Here is a 24,863-nt window from a genome sequence, read left to right on the forward strand (position 1 = left end):
GTGGGGGAGGGGCGGCCACGGCCTCCGCCGCCGCCGCCGCGTTCGCACCGACCCGGCCGGCCCGAGGCTCGGCGGTCTCCTCCGGCTCTCCGCGGCCCGCGCAGGCCGCGCTGCACGCGAAGGGCCCGCGTCAGAGAGGCTGCCGGAGCCGGACTCGGCGAGAGGGTACCGGCGAGGGGTAGGCCGCGAATCCCCGCGCTCGGGTGGAAGCCCGGCCCGTTGCCCGGCCTCCCGGCGACGGCGGCTCAGACCGGAAGGGCCTAGCGCGCGTCGCTCGGCCCAGGGCCACGGAGGGGCCCGCGCTGCGCTCTTGGGTTTGATTTTTTCTCCTGGAACTCGATCCTGGCCTTGTAGTGCTTCCGGCTTCAGATGCTGCACCTTTGGCACTTTGGTTTTGTAATGGTGGCGAGGTTTGTGTGGCCCCAGTGTTGAGGTGACACCGGGTTTGTTTTTCCGCCCGAAAATGAAAGACTTCAGAGGGGCATACATTCTCTTCCAGATTGTGAGATTTGCACACTTTCGGACACTCTACTTCCTCAGTAACAGGAACCTCTTACCCTAAATGGATGACTTTCTACTCCTTGTGAAGACTTAGCTAAAACCCCAGAATTCTTTGAAGATTCTCTAAAGAGACAGTGTTCTAGAAAACCGAAATAGACTTTTGCCCAGTAGTATTTTTTTTCAGTCTAGGACGTTTTTACTTCTCTCTTGAGGGCTGTGTCTGCGACTGTACCTGACACCTCAGAGAGCTTCCACTCCAGCGCCTGGATTCACTTCTTTCCCTGCACCCTCCCAAGGCTGTTGTTGTATAAAGCTGTTCTTAAACTCCATTTGCTGGTGTTGGTTGAAGTCTAGACCTACGAGTATACGATTCATTTCAAACTTAACGGTTGATAGCAATTTGAAATGAAACTGTCACTTTTATGGCCAGAATGATTCGCTCTTTTGACACATTTTATCTTAGTCCTGCTATGGCCCTTTTTTTGAACCCTTTGCCAGATCTTCTCACCTTGGTCCAGAAAAGTCTAGATCTTAACTTGATAGTCCTTAGATTCGATTGCATCACAGAAGGGTTCTGTTGGCTTGTTGATGGTTCTCTGTGCACAAAGGGAGAAATAATTATTCTGCCTTTCTAGAACAAAACCCAGCTCTGACTTGCAGTAGTAAGTTGTGTCAGCATGGTTTTAATCCTTTCATGGGTTCTTGCTTGTAGGTTAATATTAGCTTAATTAGGTTGTTTTTATTTACTGCTCAATCATCAGTCTAATTAACAAGCTCAGGTTTTTTCACTTTTAGTTTGAGACTTGGAAACTCTCAAAAAAAAAAATTCTGTATCATAGTCCAGTAAAGGCTTATTGAGCACTTGTCTTGTACAAAATAACATGTCAGCCCCTGAATGGGCTAAGTGCCTGCTTTCAGTTCCTTTTATCAGGTTGTTTGGTGAAGTCTAGAAGCTTTAAGGATCATATCCTTTCACTTCTCGGGGGAAAACATAATTTTTCGTACTCTGTGGGAAAATGAACTCAAAAGTGCATCTTTGATGGCCCTGACGAAGGAGGAATCTAATGTTTTATTTTTACACAAGATCTTCGAGTTTTTTATCTTCACTGCTTTTCTGTCTCTCTTGCTCTGGATTTCTAACAGTGACTAAGTTCTGAAATACATATCTGGGTGGGGTTGGTGTGTATTAACCTGTGTGGAGTATATAAAGAATTATAAAATGTTTCCTGTCATAGTATAAAAACTGGAGGAGATCTTGGTAGGCGTCCTGAACAATATCGCTTGTTTTACAGATGCAAAAACTGAAGCCTAGAGAAGTGAAGTAACAGCAAGTCACTTGAGGTAGTTTGTATAAGCCAGTTAGTGTTTATACCACCGGAGAGAGAAAAACAGTGTAGTGTGGGGTTAAAGAACTTGGATTTTAGAGTCAGACAGACCAAAGTTTGAACACTCGTTGAACCTTGGACGAAGTGACTTTATCTAAATTTGAGTTTTCTCATCTTTGAAATAGATATAATGGTAGCGACCTCATAAGGGCTTTTGGGAGGATTGGGTGAGAATAAGGTATGAAAAGCACTTGGCACAGAATGTGGCACATGTAAGTGCTTTTAGCTGGGGTCATCGGGAAAAACGTAAGAGGCAGGATATTAAGTCAAACATGAAAAGACTGAGTGAGCTTGAGGGGGGGGGGTGACATGGCTGGGGGAAGTAATGACTAAGTGCCCTTCTTAAGACTTTAGATAGTTTGAAACAGTTCTTAGACACATGAATAAATTGAGACGTGAAACATAAATTCAGTTTGACTGAAGTAACATTTGGAACTTGATGTTCTGTGTTTGTCTTGTACTTACTCTTTAATCAGACACAGCTGTAAGACGTGGCTTTTTTCTGTGGCATATAGGATTGTGTTTCAGGTGAAAATGGCTGTAATCATCTGAGCATCTGTGCATTAGGTGTCTGCTGTTATGCAGGCCCAGGTGTTGAGGACACTGCAAATTAGATCCAGTCAGAGTCTTCAAGGAACCCTTTAGTGAGAGAGAAGGCAAGTACCTTACAGTGATGGGAGTGCTGTTCTTTGAACATATGCATGTCTATTTTGTGCCAAACATAGGCACCCTAGAGGTGAGTGGTGTACAAAACAAACAAAATTTTGCGGTTGTGGGCACCACTTTTAGTGAGGGTGATAAACAAATAATATAGAAAGTTCAAAGGTAAGTGCTTTGGAAAATGGAGCAGGAAAAGTGGGGTCCAGAATTTCTGAGGAAGATGTTGCAATTTAAAATGAGGTGGGCTGGGTGAGCCTTTTTGAGAGTGGTGTTTAAGGAAGCACTTAAAGGGAAGGGAGTTGGCCATGTTAATGGGGTGGGGGGGCATTCCATGTAGAGGGAATAGTTACTTCCAAGGCGCTGAGGCAGACCTAGTGAGTTCTGCCCAGTATGGCTAGAATGGAATGAACAAAAAAGAGTAATAGTAAATTGGGTCAGGGTGGAGTGTAGATTTCACAGGGCTTTGTAGAGCCTTTGTAAGAACTTTGCCCAGAGTTTTCAGCTGAGGAGTGACATAGTCTGCTTTGAGCTTCAGAAGGAGCACTCTGCAGAGAGGAACAACAGTAAAAGCACAGAAACTTGTAAGGAAGCTAGTAATCTAGGAGAGAGATGCTTGTGACTTGTACCAAGGTGGTAACAGGAGATGGTGAGAAATGGCTGAATTCTGGGTATATTTTGAAGATCAAACCAATATGATTTGTTGATAGATGGGATGTGGCATGTGAGAGACGAGCCAAGAATGATTCCAAGTTTTTTGGTCTGTGCACTTAGAAACATGCAGTTGCCATCAACTAAGATAGGGATGACTGTGAGAAGAGCAGGTCTGAAGAATAGATTAGGAGTTCAGTTTTAGACATGGTAAGTTTGAGATACCTGTGAGACATTCGGGTTGAAATGATATCCAAGTCTGGAGTTCAGGGGAAGGGTCTGGACTATAGATAAATTTTGTTGTCATTAACTTAGGTAGTATTCAAACCCAGGATACTGGATGAGATCACCAAGGGATCCCAGTATAGAGAGAAGGACCCAGGATTGGTCCTTTTAAATTGCAGTGTTAAGAGGATTGTTAGGGTTTTAACATGGATGGCATCCATAAATTTAGGGGGAAATTACCTCTTCACTAATCTCTAACTAGAAGTTAGCATTTCTTTTAATTACTAATGTAACCAGCAAACTACAGTGATATTAACAGTACCTGTGGTTTTACTACTAGTACAAATTACAGATTTTTAAAAATATATTGTGGTTATTGTAGATATCTCAAAATATTATTTATGTTCATCATTACTTCAAAATTACGGTAGATATGAGATCTACTGCTAGATTGTTAAGAAACATATGTATAACTATATCATAGATTTGGGTTTTTTGTCCTCAGTGTAGTTGATTTCCTTTGTAATCATATGTATTTTATTTTATACATTTAAAAATATTAAGCTGAGAAAATGGTCCAAGGCACAAAAAAAAGTTAAGCCCCTGGGCTCTGAAGCTATAACTCCGGGTTTAGAATCTCACCTCTTTTAGTTAATAGCTTTATGAACCTGGGTGAGTTTTCATAATGACTCTGTGCCTTGGTGTCCTTATTTCTAAAGTGGGGATCATAATAGTATTTTCTGCAAAGGGTTTATGAGGATTTAAGAATTAGGACAGTGTTAGCTCTTTTATTATTAGTGTTGGATGAAAAGATGCAGCTACAAAACAAGGCACCATGTTACGAAAACCACGGTGAATTTGGCAAAAATAAAGTTTAATTACTGGGAAAAAATATTTCAGCATGTTCAAATAAAGTATAAAGCAGTGAGGATAGTCAAATTCTCATAATTCACCTTAGTTACAGTGGAGATAGAGATGCCTTGGGAAACCAACCTAGAGAAAATGTCATGATATGGTCACTAGATTCCGCATATAATCTGGACCTTTAGTAGCTTTGCAGCCAATATATGAATCACAATTTTTGTTACAGGCATACCTTGGAGATACTGCGAGTTGGGTTCCAGACTACCACAATGTAGCAAATATCGCAGTAAAGCAAGTCACATGAATATTTTGGTTTCCCAGTGCATATAAAAGTTATGTTTAGGTGCCAGCCTGGTGCATAGTGGTTAAGTTTGCATGCTCCGCTTTGGTGGCCTGGGGTTCGCAGGTTCAGATCTTGGACGTGGATCAAGCCATGCTGTGGTGGCGTCTCACATACAAAGTAGAGGAAGATGGGCACAGATGTTAGCTCAGGGCCAATCTTCTTCAGCAAAAAGAGGAAGATTGGCAACAGATGTTAGCTCAGGGCTAGTCTTCCTCACCAAAAAAAAATAAAGTTTGCACTATACTGTAGTCTGTTAAGTGTACAGTAGCATTATGCCTCAAAAAACAACGTACATACTTTAATTAAAAAATACTTTATTCCTTAAAAATGCTAACCATCATCTGAGCCTTCAGTGAGTTGTAATCATCTATTTACTGGTGGAGAGTCTAGCCTCAGTGTTGATAACTGCTGACTGATCAGGGTGGTGGTTGCTGAAGGTTGGGGTGGCTGGAGCATTTTCTTAAAATAAGACAAGTTTGCTACGTCAATTGACTCTTCCTTTCAGGAACGATTTCTCTGTAGCATGCGATGCTGTTTGATAGCGTTTTATCCGTTGTAGAATTCTTTCAGAATTGGAGTCAGTCCTCTCAAACTCTGCTGCGTTATCAACTAAATTTATGTAACATTCTAAATCCTTTGTTGTCATTTCAACAATCTTCACAGCATCTTCACCAGGAGTAGATTCCATCTCAAGAAACTACTTTCTTTGCTCATCCTTAAGAAGCAACTCCTCATCTGTTAAAGTTCTATCATGAGATTGCTGCAATTCAGTCACGTCTTTAGGCTCCACTTCTAATTCTAGTTTTCTTGCTATTTCCACCACATCTGTAGTTACTTCCTCCACTAAAGTCTTGAACCCATCCAAGTCATCCATGAGGGTTGGAATCAACTTCTTCCAAACTCTTAATGTTGATATTTTTGACATTTTTCCATGAATTGTGAATGTTCTTAATGGAATCTAGAATGGTGAATCCTTTCCAGAAGGTTTTCAATTTACTTTGCTCGGATCCATTAGAGGAATCACTATCTATGGCAGTTATAGCCTTTTGAAATATATTTCTTTTTTTTTAAGATACTTTTTTATTTTTTATTTTTTTGGTGAGGAAGATTGGCCCTGAGCTAACGTCTGTTGCCCATCTTCCTCCTTTTTAAAAAATTTTCTCCCCAGAGCCTCTGTTCGTACTTGTATATTCTAGTTGTAAGTCCTTCTAGTTCTTCTATGTGGGATGTGCTGCCACAGCATGACTTGATGAGTGGTGTGTAGGTCTGCGCCCAGAATTTGAAACCGCAAACCCTGGGCCTCCGAAGTGGAGCACATGAACTTAACCACTTTGCCACCAGGCTGGCCCCTGAAATGTATTTTTATTTCTTTCTTTTTTTTTGCTGAGGAAAATTTGCCCAGAGCTAACATCTGGGCCAATCCCTCTCCGTATTTTTGTATGTGGGACACCTCCACAGCGTGGCTGGTGAGTGGAGTAGGTCCGTGCCCAGGATCAAACCTGTGAACCCAGGCGCAGAAGTGGAGCATGCAGAACTTGAACCACTTGGCCATGGGGCCAGGCCCATGAAATGTATTTCTTAAATAATAAGACTTAAAAGTCAAAACTACTCCTTGATCCATGGGCTGCAGAATATATGTTGTGTGAGCAGGCATGAAAACATTAATCTCATTGTATATCTCCATTAGAGCTCTTAGGTGACCAGGTGCATTGTCCATGACCAGTAATATTTTGAAAGGAATCTTTTTTTTTAGAGCAGTAGGTTTCAACAGTGGGCTTAAAATATTCATTAAACCATGTTGTAAACAGATGTGCTGTCATCCAGGCTTTGCTGTTCCATTTATAGAACACAGGCAGAGTAGATTTAGCATAGCTCTTAAGGGCTCTAGGATTCTCGGAATGGTAAATGAGCGTTGGCTTCAACTTAAAGTCGCCAGCTTTATTAGCCCCTAATAAGAGAGTCATCCTGTGCTTTGAAGCCAGGCATTGACTTCTCCTCTCTGCCTATGAAGGTCCTAGATGGCATCTTCTTCCAATATAAGGCTGTTATATCTACATTGAAAATCTGTTGTTTAGTGTAGTCACTTTCGTTAATTATTTTAGCTAGATCTTCTGGATATCTTGCACCTTCTACATTGGCACTTGCTGCTTCACTGTACACTTTTATGTTATGGAAACACTTCTTACACCTCATGAACCAACCGTTGCTAGCTTCAAACTTTTCTTCTGCAGCTTCCTCACCTCTGAGCCTTCATAGAATTGAAGAGACTTAGGGCCTTGCTCTAGATTAGGGTTTGGTTTAAGGAAATGTAATGGCTGGTTTGATCTATCCAGACTACTAAAACTTTCTGCATATCAGCAATAAGCCTATTTTGCTTTCTTATCATTGGTGTGTTCTCTGGAGTAGCACTTTTAATTTCCTTTAAGACTTTCCTTTTGCATTCCCAATTTGGCTGTTTAGTGCAAGAGGCCTAGCTTTCGGCCTGTCTCAGCTTTTGACATGTCTTCCTAACTCAACTTAATCATTTCTAGCTTTTGAGTTAAAGTGAGAGACTTGCGACTCTTCCTTTCACTTGAACACTTAGAGGCCATTGTAGGGTTATTAATTGGAATAATATCAATATTGTTATGTCTCAGGGAATAGGTAGGCCTGAGACAGGTAGGGAGAGAGACAGGGAAAAGGCTGGTCAGTGGAACAGTCAGTACAAACATAACATTTATCGATTAAGTTCATCGTCTTATATGATGTGTTTCGTGGTGCCCCAAAACAGTTACAATCGTAACATCAGAGACCGCTAATAACAGATCACCATAACAAATATAATAATAATGGAAAAGTTTGAAATATTGTGAGAATTACCAAACTGTGACACAGAGACATGAAGTGAGCAAATGCTGTTGGAAAAATGGCGCCAACAGACTTGCTCGACACAGGGGTGCCGTAAGCCTTCAATTTGTAAAAAAACACAGTATCTGCAAAGCACAGTAAAGCACAATAAAATGAGACATGCCTGTATTTTATAAAAGACGAAAAGCTTTGTAGTGATTGAGGTATGGTTCTACAGGCCAGGGTACCCTCTTTGGGCTACTGAAGTACATAGGAGGCCAAACTATTACCTGGAAACATTTCCCGGTGAGTATGGAAAACCTGATGAACTATCCTAGTTCTTAGGATGGAGTACACTTCTTTAGTATTCATGTCCCTCTTTGCTCTTGCCTTTTCTAGATTTCAGGCTGACCATTCTTCTGTTGACACACTATATCTTTGGAAAGGTATCAAGCAACTGTTGATACAGTTGTGTTTTCCTAAGAAATGTTCAAACTTCCAAGACATACTTTATACATAGCTATCTATCAATCAGTCATACTTTTCTATTTTCCCTAATGGGATTTTGGTATTCCCAGATCTTTTCTGCCACTTTTCACTGTAGTGGCTAATTGATTTAATCTATTCCTCTTTAAAAAATTGAAATGGATTATGATTTACTCTTTAACAAGTATTTGTAATAATTTTTCTTGACCTTGATAGTGTTGTTCTGTGAGCATTGTCAATTTTTGCAGAGACCTAGGATAGTCATATGCTGGATGGCAAAAGATTGCTAGCCTGGGTTAGAGAATCAAAAGTTGACCATCTTCATCATTTCTCTTAATTCTTCCACAGTACTATAGAGTACCTTATTTTTATAATGCGATTATAAAAACTATATAGCTATTATTGTAAGACCCTGAGAGACAGTTCATGTTAGAAACTGAACCATTTACACCTAGAGTCACTGAAAATCAGGATCCTTCCTTTTTCTTTGAGAGAGAGGTACAGTCTTGGGGTGGAGGGGTGAGGGTGGGAGATTTTATTTTGAAAAAAATTCAAACTTGCAGGGAAGTTGCAAGAATAGTATAATGAATTCACATATACTTTTCATCTAGGTTAGCCCAGTAATTGAAATTTTGCCTCATTTGCTCTTTCTATATAAAAAATATGTACGTGTTTGTTTATTTTTGGCTGAACCATTTGTAAGTTGCAGACATCATGACCCTTCACCCCTAAATATTTCATAGTATTACCTAAGAACAAGCATTCTCTTAGATAACCAGTGTACAGTAATCAAATTCAGGTGGTTTAACATTTATAACAATACTGTCACCTGATATACAGTTCATATGTAAATTTTGCCAGTTGTCCCAATAGTGTCCTCTTTTTTCAGTCTAGGATTACAAATTGCATTTAATTGTCATGTTTCTTAGTCGTCTTCTTTAATATCTGAGGATAGAGCTTTAAATTCAGGCTTTGGAGATACCATAAATGTGATATTTTAAAAACGATAACAACATCTGGTAGTATGTTTAAAATGCTATCTTTTTTTAATTATCAAAACAATAAATGCTTATTATAAAAGGCTAAGATAATACAGATATTTATAGAGGAAAAAGTTAAAATCCACCCTCAACTTCTTTTCCCTGCGCCTCTTCTTCAAATCCCATATCCAAGAGGTAACCACTACTAACAATTTAGTGTATACCTTTCCAGACCTTTTCCTTTTATTTGATTTTTGTTTTTATGTAAGTGGAATTGTACTACTACACTATCATTCTATCTTTTCTCTACATATTATATCATTTGCATGTTTGGATTTACCTATGAGATGTGCTCATTCTTTTTAACACTTAGGCAATATTCTATACTATGAATGTACTATATTAAGTTGTTTTGCTATGTGAAAGGTGTTTCCTTTCAAATATGTTTCCCCATAGAGTGAGTATATCTGGTAATTTATGGGTGGTGGTGTTTTTGTGATTTTGTTTGAGTTTGACTCCTGCACTTCTTTCTTTCCTTTTTTTAAAGAAAATTTATTGTCCATACATATTTATTTCTGTTTGTCCTGTCTGGCGCTGATGGATTAAATAGCTTTCACTCATACCCTACTTTGATTAGTTGCTTGGTTATTTTAAAGAGAAAGTTCAAGATATTTAAGTGCCATCTCTTGAAAATGGTTGGTTTGAAGCTGGCCAACAGGCTAGCCAACTGAAAATTCAATAGGTTTGTTGTTTTTCATAATAGGATTTATATTTGGAAGTCTACTTTCATGGATTCAAATGAGAGGCAATTACCATGTGTAATTTTTGGTTATCATATGCTAATAAAGTGTTATATTTGAGTCCCTTAGCTTTGAAATTCTTGTATAATGTGCTTTATGTTTAATTTGGTAGTCTTTTTTTTTTTTTTTTGCTCAAGCTAGTGGTTACTTCAGTGTCTTTTCCAACCTAGCAAATACATTGGGTCATTTAGGTGGAGGTTTAAAGTTGGTCTGAATTCCTGTAGTTGCTTTTTATTTTGGAATGCTTTTTTTTTCAGATGCTAACATCTCACAAATGAAAATATCCTTGGGATGGTGTGGGTGTTGATAGGAGTGTGATGGTGCTGGCAAACTCCTGGGAGGTCTGCTTACTAGGAGAACCGCTATGGGCTTGCAAGAACTTGGAGCAAGTAGTGGTTTCTGACTATAGCTCTTCCTGATGCCCACTTCCCTGACAGGTGCAATTAGAGCCTCTCTTTGGGCAGGGCTGTATAGTAATCACCAATATTTGCTTCATGATTAGCTCTTTGAAGACCCATGGACTAACTTGTATTTTGAGTCTTTTTATTCTGATATTTGACCTCTTGATGAAATTATTAATTACATACTCTCTACTTTAGTAGGCAGGTGATCCCAGGTTTAAAATTTTTATGAATTTTGTGTGAATGTAAAGTAGAGGTAACATTTTTCATTAATTTCATGGCTGCAAAAACCCTTTCTATGAAAATCCATTTATTGTAATGTTCAGCACACACAGACTTTCTAAAATTGCCTGGTTAAAAATATAGCTCTTCTGTTTATCAATTCTAGAACAGAGTATCTGTATCAACTCTAAGACATTAACTACTCATTTTATGGTACTGCTTCTGTGCTGAAAATTTAAAGAATTATCTATAGTAAATGGATGAATTTTGTTGAGGTACAATAAAACATTTTGTTAGAATAAGTGAAAATGTACTTCTGAAGATTTCCCCAAGATGACTGTAATAGGTATATTCTTTAAGCTTAAGTTTACCACCTCCATTAAAAAATAAAAACAAAACAAAACTTCTGTTTTTGTATAATTATTCAGGAAACCATTTGTCTCAATTATGAAAAGTATAGTATGGTCTTTTTGACAGATTAACAGCAGTTTGTGTAAGGAAGTAATGTTAGTAGCTGAAAATAACACATTGAATTGAATATAAAACCATTGTTTCCCCAATTATAGTATTGCTCAGGTGCATTAGAAAGACAGTGAGACTACCAAGAAATACTTAGTGCTCATCTTTCTTTGACTACTTTTTTTTTGTTAATGGAGAAGATAATGATAGTGTCAGAGGACATGAAATTGGGGCAGAAGTTGGAACCTGGCTGTGATAGGACATTTTTTTCAGCTGTGTGTATGCTAGCTGCAAAATTTGTTAGTTATGTGCTTTTGTGAAATGTACCCATTGCTTAAGTATTTTTATTTTCATCATATTTTTTCCGTATAAATATTTTAAAAGACGTGTTTGCTTGCATGTGTATTTTTATAATTTTCCAACTCTTAAGATACTTCGGGTGGTTACTAATGCAAAGCATTAGGAAGACTAACATTTGATTGGAGCCTGTCTCTCTTAGCATTCATCCATTCTCTTGCATGATTTAAACTTGTTTGGCTCTTTTGTTAGGATCTAAGGGATTTTGTAGTTCCATGTACTAGAAAATTCAAGGATGGTGTTGAATATATATTATAGAGATTTATTCTTTTAAATGGAGGAATCCCAGTAACTAGCAGCTGGGTATATTGTAGTACATGCGTAGTAAATGTTTGAGTTGACCTGATTATTTGTAACTGTCATTATTCTAATTTCCTTATAGAGTGAATAGCAGCATTAGTAATTACTGACTTTTATTATAAGACGTTGTTAAATAACTATTAGATTAGGACCGAGGAGGTCAGGGAATCGAATGGTATGTCTTTAGCTGATGAAAGTGATTGGTGCTCAGAGCACTTTTTATGCTTCTTCTGTAGGTGCTGGTGGAGACAAACAGATGAAAATTGGAAATCTCATGATGGTGGCCTGAGAGAGAACATGAGTGCTGCCTTAGGTAGAAATAGCCTATTGTGTTTTGTGCTAGACCAGTTTTTTCCTCCCAGCCTTTTTAGTTGTTTTATACTTGTGTATTTTCCAGGGTGGATAACCTGTTTAAACTATGCCCCTGTGCTTTACCTTGTTTAGTTGTCTTTCTAATCAAATCCTTCAGATCAGTAGTCTCATTTATCTCTTTATTAATATTAGGGGCCAAAAGGAAGTGAGGAAACTGCAGATGCAGTGATAAACCAAGGGGTGTTTTTGGATATACCATAAGGCTGTGACACTGAATAATGACAGAAAACTTGTACTCAAAAAATTGAGGCTTTTGTTCTTCTACAGGATAGCTGATGCTTTTTATACCTTCCATACAAAAAAACTTGTTGGTTTTCTAAGCCTTAAACTGTATGAAGCAATTATAAAGTTATGTTTAAAGTTTTTGCATTATAATTGAACCTTTTAAACCTGATGTTTAGAAAAACTAGCTGGGATTGAACTCTTGACTGTTTTAATTTATTCAGCTAACATTTGTTGAATGCCTACCTCATGATAAGGATACAGAAGTAAGCACAATGAGCTACAGCAGGGACATCTAATCTAGACTGGTGGAGTAGAGGAGTGGGTAGTCAGGGAGGGGTGCCCAGAGGAAGTATACTTAAACTTAGTCTGAAAGAATGGGAGTTAGGCAAAGAAGGACTGGGTAGAGAATGCTCTAGGGCCACACTGAGGGGAGGATACAAGGGAAGATCGTCCCTGTGCCCATTTCCAGTTAGACTCCTTTGCCTTTGCTGCCCCGTGTAAATTGCTAAACAGCCTAAGGTGCCTTGTGTAGGGGGACCCTGTTACCTTACCTAATGACTCCTTATTTCTGTGGCTTCCAACTTTTTTTCCCCTTAACTCATTCATTACCATGGTTTACAATGGCTGTGATTTTAAAAGGTGTGGGATCTAGTGCCTCTCATTTTACAGATAACTGAGGAAAAGTCCCAAAGAAGCTCAAGCTATGCTCACTAGCTAGTTTAATGACGCTAGCACAACTTGAACAAAGGTCTCTTCATTTGCCAATTTGGCAAGGACTAACTTTTTAATGATGTTATAGAATAACATCTAGAATAGCTGCCATTCATAATCAACTGGATTTCTATATTCTGAGTTACTTGTTTTCCTAGGGGGTCTTCTGGATTAGTCTTGAGGTGCTTATTATAGTTCAGTTTGGAGGGTGCAGAGGATTCCCTAGTTGAGTTAGCTCTTTCCTCTGACTTTGCAGATACCTATACTAGAGGATTAGAGGCCTAAACATCACCTCAGCAAAAGGTACACTGGATATGCGGACCATCCACATCTGCCCCTTTGGCCAAGTGCCCTAGATAGTCTGAGATCTTCATTGGAAATGAACTTTTAATCTCAAGTGAAACTCAAGCCTTGGTTTGTTGTCATTCCATGTGTTAAGGAAAACCAAGAGAGGTCCATAGGTAAATAACCTGCCTTTCTTTGAGAGGGGTAATGTTTATTTTATGCCATTCTCATGTCAGGCATACTACTGCACTGCTGTTTGTGCTACTTTTTGCTTGTTATCGGTGCGTGCTGTGTCCAAGGGGTGAGATAGTCCTAGTTCAAGGTGCTCTTAGGACTTTAACTCATTGTTTTTAGACCAATGGACAGAGCTCACAAGTAGCAATAATGAGCATATTTGTGGCAGCATAAGATGCCAAAGAGACATCATTCCTCATTGCTTATAATAAGGAATCAAAGTAGTTGTGGATTAACAGGAGGGGCTATACAGTCACAGTTACCTTGAAATAAGAAACTTGTATGTAACTTGCTTGAACGGCTGTAGATTTTTTTCTTCTTGAAGAATAGTTTGGGAAATGGGACCATTATTACTCGAACGTAACTTATTCTAAGTTGAACATCGTTAAGACCCTAACTTAATAATTCTGTGATTGAGAAATTGGCATTATTCAAGGTTAATTTAAAAACCAGTGCTTATTTTATGGTACTGTAGAGGTAGAAAGAAGGTATACAAGGTTGGCGAATACTTAAATGGAACCTAGATTATACTTTGAAATTTCCCTGTTAGTAAATTTTCTTATCTTTTGTTTCCATTAAAAGAAAATTTCAGGAGGTTAAGTAACATTGTTCTTTTTCAAGTTTCAAGTTAGTTATATTATAGGTTAAGCCTAGGTTTACTAATGTAATGTTTTCTAGCCCATCACTGAATATAATACTTTGATTTTTGTAAGAGGCACAATCTAGAACAGGGGTTGGCAAACTGGCCAGTGCAACAAATCCAGCTTGCCTGCATGTTTTAGTATATAGCCTGTGAACTAAGAATGATTTTATATTTATAAAATATATAAAAAAATAAAATGTATGTCAAAAATCAAAAGAATATTTTGTGACATGTAAAAATGACTTGAAATTGAAGTTTCTGTTCATAAATAAAGTGTTGTTGGAACACAGTCATGCTCATTCATTTACTTATTGTCTACGGCTGCTTTTGCACAAAAACGTCAGAGTTGAGTAGTTGTGACACAGACTACATGGCCTACAAAGCCTAAAATATTTACTTTCTGGCTCTTTATAGAAAATTTGCTTACCCTTGCTTCAGAACACTAATGAAAAATTATATATTAGTGTCTGATTTCCAAGACAACTTATGTACAGTTTTTAAAGGGATAATTGGAATAATTACTTCTGTTTTATGTTTGTCCTTTTATAAGATTTTAAGAAAAGAGCCTTACGCTTTCATGTTGTTTTTCTCTATATCGGTCAGGAAAACAGAATTTAATGTAAGGAATTGGTTTAGAGAGTTTTTGGAGAACTGAGAAAATGAAAAGGGGACACTAAGATAACAGAGATAGAAAGGTGGGAAGTAGCTACCCACCTTAGGGCTGGGAGAAAAAAGAGAAGAGGGTGTGGTTATTAGAACCTAGAAGCTTGGAGTAGGGCCTCCTGAGGCTGAGACCTCTGAGGTGGTGGGTATTGGACAACTGGTACTGGTGTCTATGAGGAATTGCAGTCAGGCTGGTCTGGGATTGTGGGAAAAAAGTAGAAACTGAAATCAGTGCTAGGGTGAAATTCTTTGATGGGTCAGTACACTGGTAACTGTGATGAAGAAGAAGGAGCAAATTCCCTGTTACTCTTCCAACCTTTCAGTCTTCCTCCAGCACATGCAATTAGTGCCAAAGGAGAAATGTAGTTTAGAGGGTCCCAATCATACTTTCACAAACAAAAGTGTAGAAAGTGTGGGCTAGGAGCTGAAAGAAAATATCTTAATAAATGACACGTAGTCTAAACATGTTGAAAATTTTCTCAAAACTCCAGGTAAGGAATGATTCTGTTGTATTTTCAGGAATCTGGGAAGGTAGAAAAGAAATCCAAAAAAAGGTTTTTGGATGAGCATTGTGAAGTTTCTGGAGGCCTTTTTTTTTCACGTCATGATATCTGTTTTTTCCTCACATGTTGAACTCTTCTGGAGGCATTGTTTTAAAGTGAAATCCTGGCTTTTGTTTACCTTGGTCTATTGGGTATGATAGGGGTAAAAGACTAAGGAGTGAAGAATAGAACTTTATTGGGTAGCACTAAAACTCTAACATACAAAATGTGGGGATGTTCTGTATGTGCTTCCATTTAGGATTGTCTGCTATCCCATAGGAGAAGAGTAAATTCAAGTATCAATTATTTAGGAAATAACAGGTTCCAATAGGATAAAGCCAATTTGTGCGTGTTCTGGTTTAGTGTTTCTCGAACTATCTGTGGTGAAAGGCCAGGCCTTTTTTTTTTTCTTCAGTCTATCATGGACTGATACTTTTAAAATATACAATAAAAATGAATTCCTAGAAAAATGAAGTGAAAAATTAAGATATTCAGAAAACGATGCCACTGATGGAACAGTTATATATCTTGATTTTGGTGGTGATTACATGAATCTATACATGGGATAAAGTTGCATAGGACTACACACAACAAACACAAATGAATATGAATGCAGATGAAAAAGAATGGTGAAAACTGAATAAGGTCTAGTCTGTTAACAGTTTTGTACTAATGTCAGTTTTCTGGTTTTGATATTGGACTACAGCTACATAAGATGTCATATCGGAGGTAAAGAGTACAGGGACTCTGTACTATTTTTGCAATTTCTTGTCAATCTGTAATTATTTCAAAATAAAAAGCTTAAAAAAATATAAGCCTGCTGATCACTGGTCAAGGTCAAATTGCTCTAAAAGTTTCCAAACTCTAGTCTCAATTTTTGTACTTGTGGATATGTAACAAACTTAGCTAGCTGGCCCTGGCATGAAGATCACAGTTAAGTGTTAACTCCCTTTTCCTCCTTGACTCCTCCATATTTTTGCCATTCTCCTCAGTCTCTTTTTACCTTTCATCTCCTACCTCCGCTTCTCTACTTCTCATTGTTCAAAATTATTTATTGTGCACCTTATCAGTGCCAAGACCTGAGGATATCGAAACGAGCAAGGCCCCTTACTATTTATCCTTATTTCCTAATAGCAGAGACTGTTGTTAATCAAAGAATCTTACAAATATGTAATTCAAATTGCTTAACAGTTCCCATTTATTGAGCACTAGCTATGTGCCAGGTACTACATGGAGGATTTTAAGTAGACTTTCTTTTATTTTCTCTTTGAAGTAAGTACAGTATTACTATTTTGGTTTTACAGATAATCTCTTTGGCCACCGTTTCTCTTAGTAACTTAGGTTAAAAAGTGTTAAAAAGTTTTGGTGTTGGTATTCAAATACAAGTTGACAGACTTTCAAGCTTTTGCTCTTAACCTCTCTCTATTTTTGTATTATACTTTATGAACTCCCCATCTGGTGTTTTGAAAACACGTAATGGGGGAGAAAAGGAATTTGGACATGGACTAGAAAGGCTCTAGAACAGAAAACTAAGGCTGAACTGTATAGTTCATTTTCATCGTACTAGTTATGGTGTTTACACATTGTCACCTTTGATTTTCAGTGCTCTCATCAGTGTAGATTAGGCCTGAAAGCCAGCTGCCTGCATTGACTTTTGGATGTGATATTAGCTACTGTTGTTAATTCCAAGTCATAGTCCTTCTGTCATTTTACCCTTTGTTGTTTCTGTGAGGGGCGCATCTGCCTTGTCAATTTGAAATATTTCTTTGTCATAGAACGTAAGATTTGACCTCTTCTAGTGAGCTGTTGATGGTACTTAACATCCCTCTGTGATTACTGGAATATTTTAAAGTGACTAGGGACTGATGGCTAGGGCTGTGGAGCAACTGCATTTTCTTAAATTCTGGTATATTTGGCAGTTGAGACATAAACCAAAATCCCATGGGATGAAAGAACTGATAAAATTCCGTTTTATAGATTAATTAGCTTTATTATTATATATTATTGTTACATATTTGGAATTTGGTATCCAGAAGTAGAAATTGCAACTAGATTTCTAATTTGCAAAATGGTGTACAAAATACTCCATTGTTTTTATGTTTATCTTGAGAACTCAAAAGGTTATTTTTGCAGGAAATCAAAATTTAGCACTGTGGTGCCTTATCCTAAAAGATTGGCAAATGAGTGGAAAATGGATTTAAATATTCAGAATATTAATATTCTCCTTCCCAAACGCAAAATAGTTTTGTATCTACTGTTGCTGATTTTTTTTTTATTAAGTTTCTCACCTTGAGTCTTTTCAAATTAAGTGACCCTAAAGTAGAACTATGTGTTGATGCTGTTTGGCAAAGTTAATTTATAGAAAATATTTTCCATCATAGCATAATGTTCACTGTGGTTATATATTTATGATTTTTTTGTTGTTGTTTATTGTTGGGGAATGAAATTCTTGGAACCATAGAAATAAAGTCTCAATCAGAGGGGTGAGTCTAAATCAGAGGGGTGAATCCTGGTGATTACTTCTGCTTGGGTCAAGGGATTAATGCTCAGCCACAACCAGGTGAGTGGGCCCTGATTGTGGGTAGCATTCATGATGGTAATAGGAACATGTACATTTAGCCAGCATATTTCCAACCACCCACCCTCTCTGCCTGCTGCATGTGCACATATGATCTCTTGTTGTTTATTCTTTTGGAGATTTGTTATTCTCTTTCGTATTGCAATTGAACATTAAAATTTTTTTTATTATGGAAAAATTCAAACATTCATACAAGAGAGAATAGTATAATGACAGCCACTGCCCCAGTGTCGTCATCTGGTTTCAACAGTTATTAACATTTTGCCATTCTGGTTTCATCTGTTTGCTACTTTTTTTTGTTACTAGAATATTTTAAGGTTTTATTTTTCTTTTTTCTCTCCAAAGCCCCCTGGTACATAGTTGTGGGTCTTCTAGTTGTGGCATGTGGGACGCCACCTCACCATGGCCCGATGAGCAGTGCCATGTCCGTGTCCAGGATCCAAACCAGCAAAACCCAGGGCCACCAAAGCGGAGCACACGAACTTAACCACTAGGCAACGGGGCCGGCCCCTTTACTGGAATATTTTAAAGCACCCCAGATATTCTCTCATTTCATACTTTTAATGTATATCGCTAAGAGATAAAGTTTTTTAAAAAGTAACCACAAGACCATTGTCATACCTAGTGCAATTGGCAATAATTTTTTAATATTATTTAATACACAGTCCTTGTTCATTTTTAGAAAAATTAGTATCTAAATAAGCATGTGATTACCAGATTTCAAATCTCTCTTAATCTATAATAGTCTCCTTATACCGTTTATTGGCTGTGTGCATCCTTATGATGTCCTTTAACATGTTTTTCTGTTTCCTATATTTTTTGGAGCCTGTTAGTCACATCAGGACCTCCTTATCCTCCCAGCAGTTTATTGGTTACCTATTACATCATATCAGATTGTCTTACTTGTAGTGATATCAGAATTAATCAGTGGATTCTGGTGTAGTTAGCCTGCTATCCATTACAAAATTTCCCATTAACCTTTCAGCTACTGGTTTTAGCTGCCATTGATGATTGTTGTGTATATTTGCTAGAATTCTGCTATAAAGAACAACTATTACTCACCAAATGTTTGATTGCCCTGAAATACAGTTCATATAGGAAATGTAGGAAAAATACTGGATTCTTTCCCTTTGTCAATTTTCAGATAATGAAGTGGTGTTCTGTTGGCAAAAAGATAACCAGTGTGGACTTTTTTTAATGAATTCATTACATATTTGCTGTGCTTCAATAAATTGCACTCATTTTTTTATTCTTATTGTTGCTCAAGTTGCCTCACCTTTGACGGGTGGAAGCCTTTTCAAGTTGGCTTCTGTGTCCTTTTGCATGATCCTGGTGATCTTTGATAATTTTCTTGGCCCTAGCTCACTTCCTACCTCAGTCCTGGAATCAACCATTTCTTCTGCGAGCCTTGTTTCTTTTAGTGAAAAGGTATTTAGAGATCATATTCTAGACACTACTCATGCTACTCATGGCTACTGAGTCATCAGTGCTTAGGCCTTTTCATTGGACAGTTAGGATATATGTATTTTTTAGGAAAAGAAAACTATTCAGTTCATACTAATCTTTCCAGTTCATATTTGAGTTTTTATTTATTTTAAAACTTAACTTTTATGCTGAAGATCTTGTTCCTAATGACATTAATAGAATAACTTATTTGCTTTATCTGCTTATGTATGATAGTTTCATTAGTAATATCAATATTATTATAACAGTAAGACTAATAAATACAGTTTAAGATTTCTTTGGGTTTTTTTTGCCTCTAGGATATGTTCCAATAAAGCATATGCACTCAAAATAGTTTTGTTTAGTTTAGCTCTTCTTTATGCCAATCACCAATTTGATGTAGTGTTTATAGTTTGAATTTCTAGAAATCATTTTGTTTTTACTTTCTCCTCTTAAAAAAATGCACCTTTTTTTCTGATTCCAAAGTTACTGCAATAAAACAGGTGGCCAACAGGCACATGAAAAGATGTTCATCATCACTAATTATTAGGGAAATGCTAGTCAAAATCACAATGAGATCACCTCATGCCTGTCAAGAGTGGCTGTTATCAAAAAGACAACATATAATAGGTGTTGGAGAGGATGTGGAGAAAAGGGAACTCTTATACACTGTTGATGGGAATGTAAATTGGTGGAGCCACTATGGAAAACAGTATGGAGATTGCTCAAAAAATTAAGAATAGAAGAGCCCAGCCCCATGGCCTAGTGGTTAAGTTCTCTGTGCTGTGCTTCAGTTTGCTGGTTCAGATCCTGGGCATGGACCTACACCACTTGTCAGCTATGCTGTGGCAGTGACCCATATATAAAATAGAGGAAAATTGGCACAGATGTTAGCTCAGGGCTAATCTTCTTCGGCAAAAAAATAAATAAATAAAAAGTAAGAATAGAAATAGCATATGATCCAGCTATTCCACTTCTGGGTATTTATCTGAAAAATACAAAAACACTAATTCAAAAAGATATATGCACCCATATGTTCATTGCAGCATTATTTACAATAGCCCAGATATGGAAACAATCTAAGTGGATGAATGAAAGATGTGTTGTATATATATACAATGGGATACTACTCAGCTATAAAAAAGAATGAAATCTTGCCATCTATGACAACATGGATGGACCTTGAGGGTGTATGCTAAGTAAATCAGACAGAGAAAGACAAATACCGGATGATTTCACTCATGTGGAATTAAAAAAAAAACCCCCAGTGAACAGACAAAACAAAAACAAACTCAGAGATACAGAGAACAGATTGGTGGTTACCAGCAGGGAAGGAGGTTGTGGGGTGGGCAAAATGGGCGAAGAGGGTCAGTTGTATGGTGATGAATGGTAACTAGACTTTGGTGGTGATCACTTTGTAGTGAATACAGATGTCAAATTATAATGTATGTCTGAGACTGATATGATGTTAATATACCAATTTTATCTCAAACAAAGGGAATGTTCAAAGAGGTATAACTTTCATCCCTGTTCTCTTACTATTTCCTTTAATATCTAACCATATGTGTAATTTTGGTTGTCTTCCATTTTGAAGGTATAAGCATACTAAACATACTGTTCTGTGTCTTGCTTTTTTCACCTAAGTATATTCTGGAGACATTCTAGAGCAGTATAGAGAGATTTTCATCATTACTTTGTATTGCTGCATCTACTCAATTGAATGGCTGTAGCAGAGTTATCCTGCCATTCTTTTATTGGACATTTAGGTTCTTTCCAGTCTTTTGGTATCACATGAATAACCTTGGCATTTTATTTTAACCTTATTTTTCCATGTATGAAATGGTGAGGGATGGTGTAGTCAGTGCATTGTAATTCACAATCATCCTACATTATCATTGGCTTTGCTTTGTAAGAATAAGTGTTTTCAGGGTTTGTTGATTTGGTTTGATTTTTTTTCCCCCCAGATATGGGTATCTTTGCTCTACTTTTGCTTATGTTAGTTGACTTGAAACTTTTCTCTTCCACACCTCAAACATTAATTTGCTGGGGTTTTTTTGGAAATTCTTAAACTCTTCCCAACAATTAGAAAATAAACGAAAGCTATTTTTGTTGTGTTTAAGCTTTTGTTCCTCAAGACAATTGAGTTTCATTCCTTTCCCATTTTGATTTTGGTCTGTTGTAATTTACTATGCTAGAAACTTTTTGAGTTTCTGTATTTATTGCGTTACCAAAATAAAATGCAGTCCACATATATTTTTTATATTTATATTTATAACAGAAAAAAACTTGCTTGTGAAACATGAAAGAATAAAATTATTTTCAGGAACATTTTTACTATTTACACCAAAGTAAGCAGGTATTTATGAACCAAAGAGATCCTGAATTTATCTTTGTGTATAAAAAGAGAAACTTCATCTTTCTCATGTTTAGGTTTAATCGCATCACATGTTTTACTTTCATTGTTTTTATTTTGAAGATGGGTTTTAAAGACCTAATTTGCATGAAAGTCTATAACCACATGAAAGAACTGACCACCATCTATTTTCGTGTTTCTATTTAATGTGGTTAAGCAAGAGAAGAACTGGAAGGCTGGCATAAATACCCAGTCTGGTAAAATGCAGGGTAGGTACAGCTTATTAAACAATAACTAGGTGAACTTATATCCTACAGTCTGTAATAAACCATTTCCGTCAGACTCTTGGTGTTCTACACTGCTTTCAGTGTAGTATCTTCTTCATAGGAGAATCTAGTCCTAGATTAGAAAATCAAAAAATCCTGGTGATATCTTGCATCCAGTTTAGGAGTTTCTTCTAAGATACAGACACATCATCTTGACTCTAGTTTGAACACTTCTGTTACTTGTTATTTCATGATACAACCCCTTCTGTTGCTAGGTAGATGCATTTACTAGTACACTGAATCAAAATATGTTTCTCTGAAACTTTTTACCCTTTGCTCCCAGTTCTGTGTAATAGCTAATAAGGGCCCTGCAGTCAAACAGCCTGGGTACGTGGCTGTGCCACTTCGCTAGCTGTGACTTTAGGTTTCTTTGTTCGTAAAATGGGAATACAGATAGTACACCCTTCATAAGTGTGTGGATCAAATGAACCAGATCTGTGTAAAACATTTAACCCAGTACCTGAAAAATGGAAAGTATCCTGTTAGCTGCTTACACTGGTGATGGTGGTCTAGTAACAGGGTCTCTAGACAATAGTATAATGTGATCAGGTCACTAAGAACTTGCCCTCAACTCTGTTGCGATTCATTGGATAATACTAAAAATGAATTTCAGCATTTACACGTTTCTATCTTTCGAAGGTTATTTGGTAATGGGTGTGCCCTTGCCCACATTTTGCAAATGAGGAAAATAAAATGGATAATGTCAGAGATTTAACTCAAAATAATGAATAAAAGTAGTGAAACTCATTTGTATGTATATAAAAGTCCCTATGTTGTTCAAATTAGATCAACATACAGCCCAATTTATGGGTTTTGGAAAAAGCAGATTGCTTTAACAGGAGAGCATAATTCACTTTATGCAAGTGTTCATGCAAACTAATTTGGAAGACAAATTTAGAAACAGATTTCAGGTATACATAAAATTTTTAACATTTAGGATGATATTCTTACCTTTCCTCACTGACTGTAGAACTTTACAATGATACATTTGTGATCAGCTATGTTTGTTTACAAAGTGATTTCTTGTTTAAAATAAGTTAGCTTTGCTCACCATTATATATAGACACTCCACATTAAAATAAAGTTTCAGCTATTTTGAGATATAAGAATAGTTGATGGGTATGGCATTGAGGGAAGAGAGCTGCTATTTTGACCTATATTTGTGTGTCAGAGATAGTGCTTTGATCCACTTACTTTCTGTGAGAATATTCTTGCCTTGTAAGTGCTGTAATTTTAATAACATTTGTTTTTATCAAATTATTTTTTTTCTAGATTTAATCTGTATACATGAGCCTCTATCAGTAGGAGCTCTCTATATGTTTGAGATCCTGTGCTAGTTGAACATGTGGACTTAAAGCAAGTGAGAAATAGTGCTTTATTTATCAGGTCCATTGGCACTAGTTCAGGTTAGCATATTCATCTCAAAGTGCTTTGCCTGAAGTTTCCAGTCCTTTGGTAAAAAAATAGGTGGTGTACTTGGCTTTATTTTGTCCACGTAAGTCACATGTATTTCTCTTCAGTGTTTTAATTCATTTGTCCTCATGGGTCCTATTTCTTGGTTGAGAGTATAGCAAATGTTGTAAATTAATTTATGGCCTGTATGGCTTGTTTTCTCTACAGGTCAGTTTTGAGGTGTTTCTCTCTTTTCCTTTGAGAATTGGGTGAAATGAGAAAGCTAAAATCTGGTACTGTTGTTAAGGAATTTCTTTGCTTCAAGAATTACTAACAACTTAAGCTAGAAATGGGAATGGTAAACCCAGGGGAGATTATACAATAAGGACAAGATGTTGCCTTTATTTCTTTGTGATGTAAACTCTAGTTGGGAAGACGAGAACAATATGCAACTAGGCTATATGTGATTGTTGTTCTGCAAAGTATATGGTGTAGGAGTCGAGTTTAGAAATAGTGTCTGGAATGCTCAGGAAAGGGATAGGAAAAGGCAGAACAGTGCTGGGTCCGTAGTATCATAGTGGGCACTCAGGTAAGTATCAAGTGAATGAAAGTGAGATCCAAGTGGCTGAGAAGGTTAAGATGGGCGTGGGAGGTGTGATATATGTGTGTGTGTATGTGGAGGCTGGGAGAGAGGGAGGAAGATGGTAGAATGAAGAGCAGTATGAGAAATTATTTGAAATTGAGACTGATCTATGTTTGAATTTAGAGACCATCTTAACTATCCCTTCTAGGGAGTAGTATAAAGCAAGTTTAGCTAGATAAGAAAGTGGGAATGATGTTCTTAATCAAATATTTACTGAGTACTTCCTGTGTTCCAAGTAGTGTTTTTGGCACTTAAACGCAGCTGTGAACAAGGTAAAGCAAATTCCTGTCCTAAAGGAGCTTGTATTCTAGTGGGAGGAAACAGGCACTACATCAAAACAAAACAGGAAATAAACCTCATATTCATAAATGCTGGGAATAAAATAAAGTACTCTAAGGGAGAATGTTGTTGGAATCTCAGAGGAGATAACTTTGGAGGTGTCATTATTGAGAAGGAGCAGTCTGTCAAAGATCTAGGGGGAATAGTTTTCTAAGAAGGAAGCTTTAGGTGAAAAGTCCAGAAATTAGCTTGGGATGTTTGAGGGACAGAAGGCTAATGTGGCTAGAACCTAAGGAATGAGGAGAAAGGATTGTGAAAAGAAGTGAGGTCAGAAAGAAAGAGTAAGCAGATATGTGCCATGATCGGATTTATGTTTTTGAAAAATCACCTGGCTTTTAGATAAATTCATAATATAGGTGTATAATAATCATCATAATTGGCATATGCACGAATGGGATAATCATCATTAGTTCCATTTTGACCTTGTTCCATTTGAGATAAATATGAGACATCCAAGTAGAGATGTCCAGTGAGCAGTTGGGTAAATAAGAGGAGAGAGATATTGAGTTTGGAGATGTGGGAATCACCAGTCTGTAAATGATACTTAAAGTCATGAATCTGGATGAGATAAGGTACAAGGGAAGAAGAGATGGAGAAGAGAAGAAGTAAGGCCAAGCAGGGATCCAGTTTTTGGGCACTCCAACATGAGGAATATAA

At 37.3% G+C, this 24,863-nt stretch overlaps 1 protein-coding gene across 7 annotated transcripts in view; it reads left to right on the top strand.

Moving 5' to 3' along the window:
• SETD2 (SET domain containing 2, histone lysine methyltransferase) overlaps positions 1–24,863 on the top strand; it is a 118,625-nt gene that overhangs the window by 842 nt on the left and 92,920 nt on the right. The window contains exon 2 of one of the 7 annotated variants that reach the window (XM_046640369.1): positions 11,694–11,770. The exons of the other annotated variants lie outside the window; for them this stretch is intronic. The gene's annotated coding sequence lies outside the window, so the exon portion shown is untranslated. The remainder of the gene's footprint in view (positions 1–11,693; positions 11,771–24,863) is intronic. 7 annotated transcript variants of the gene reach the window in all.

Source organism: Equus quagga, chromosome 1 (assembly GCF_021613505.1).
Source record: "Equus quagga isolate Etosha38 chromosome 1, UCLA_HA_Equagga_1.0, whole genome shotgun sequence".
Lineage (NCBI taxonomy): Eukaryota > Metazoa > Chordata > Mammalia > Perissodactyla > Equidae > Equus > Equus quagga.